Source organism: Bos indicus, chromosome 1, assembly GCF_029378745.1.
Source record: "Bos indicus isolate NIAB-ARS_2022 breed Sahiwal x Tharparkar chromosome 1, NIAB-ARS_B.indTharparkar_mat_pri_1.0, whole genome shotgun sequence".
NCBI lineage: Eukaryota > Metazoa > Chordata > Mammalia > Artiodactyla > Bovidae > Bos > Bos indicus.
The window spans coordinates 43,258,824-43,260,789 of NC_091760.1; positions in this window are offsets into that span (position 1 = coordinate 43,258,824).

Consider the following 1,966-nt stretch of genomic DNA (forward strand, 5'->3'; position numbering starts at 1 on the left):
TACAGAACAGACAGTTGGAGGCTTCCAAGAAACTCAGACCTCCTTGGAGCCTTCTCCTACAAATGTTTGGTCTACAGACTCCTCTACTCTGTTCTGACCTTCAGTACAATTCAAACCGCTTTATGCCTTCCAGAAATTATCAAAATATCTAGTCAAATGATGTGATTCCACTCACCTTCTGTTACAGATTTATTAATTTAGTACATTATTTTTCATTAGAGTGGCCCATTAGGAAAGAGGTAAAATATACACTTTTGAAAAATACAGATTTCAGAAAACATTTCACATATAAAGAATATATATTCTATATTTAGAGAATATGATTCCTTTAAAAAGATACTTAGAAAATCAATCTGTAATGTTTAACAGTTATTTAGGTGTTTAGCATGATACCATTTAACTAAATTCAGCCAGTTGCCTGGAACACTGCTGGAGACTGAGGACAGCAAGTGGCATAATTCAAAAGAAGGCCTGAGACAGGAGGGCCAGTGCTATAGATTCCTGTCTGAGTACAAAGTCTTGAGAATCAGGATCACCTAGAGCACCTAAAGATAAGTGTCAACCAGGCAAGCAGAAACTGAATTCAACCTTCCTCTGCCTTGCTGTTACATTCAGACCCCCAGCAGACTGGATGATGCCAGGTACATTGGGAGGATCATGTGCTTTACTCAGGCCACCACTTCCATACTAAGCATTTCTGGAAACAGTCTCACAGACACACTCTAAAATAATGTTTAGTCAGATAAATGGACAGCCCACATCCCAGCCAAGCTGACACATAAAACTAACCTTAAAATCTATCCATAATCACCATGGCACTCATACATATCTCCTAAAGACATATGTTATCTCCACATATAAAAAGAATAAAGTTATATTCCACCTAACAGAACACACCCATTTGTGGATAATGGAAAAGGTACTATCTCCTTCCCCAGAAAAGTAGGTAAGTTCTTTGAGTAATATTTATTTCTCTCCATGGTATATGGTAACTTAAATACTATAATGGCGAATGAACAACCCTCAACCTCTATATTATATAGTCAGGATATTCTATGCACATGCCAAGGAAAGAAGACTGGAAAGAAAACTAAGAAATTTGCTCTACACATACACAAATGTATCCACATTACATTAAGAAGGAAATATCTTGGCAATTACAGTCCTCATATCTGTAACAGCTCACATGACTGTAGCTGATATTTATTTTGTAGCTGATATTTTAATAGAATTATTTCTCTACACATTCTATATTCCTATTGGCTTCAGGAAGGCTCTCAGGTGAACACTGTTCTTCACCTGGTAGGATAAACCAAGCTTTCATTCCTGAAGAGTCTGAGCCATTAGAACTACTGTCTGATTTTTTTGTTGAAGTTTTTCAATGACCTTAATTATGGGAATGAAAACACCAAGAGACTAGAGAATCTTCTCTACTTCAGACACTCTTTTCCTTGCTCCCTTTGTAGAATAATCTAACTGTGTCCTGGTAGCTGCCATCAATCACCTTGGCCACCACAGAATGTCTTTTTTGTCTGCTGATTCAGAGGAATGCAGACCCAAAGGTATGGAGTGCCAATCTACTTTCAGCTCAGTGGAATCACAGTTTTGTGTCCCGGTAGAAACATTCCTCCCTCTGTAAGTCAGAGTCTAAGGCAAGAAGGACAGAAAAACACAGAAACAAGAAACGAATATTCTGTAGGGGTTCTTAGAGTTAACAGTGACTGGAGCCACTCCCATTTTTGCTCCTTGATTCCTAGACCCATTAATCTGCTATGGGTGAAACAGTATCATATACTGGTGGTTGGTTCAGAGATTCGCCATTCTATCAAACTATATGTTTCAGAATGATGGGGAATAGGGTAAGACCAGGGATTTCCACAAGCATGGGCACACTGCCACACTTATTTTTGCTCTGAAGTGAATTCCTTGACCAGAATCAGTGCTGTTAAGAATACTGTGACAGAGC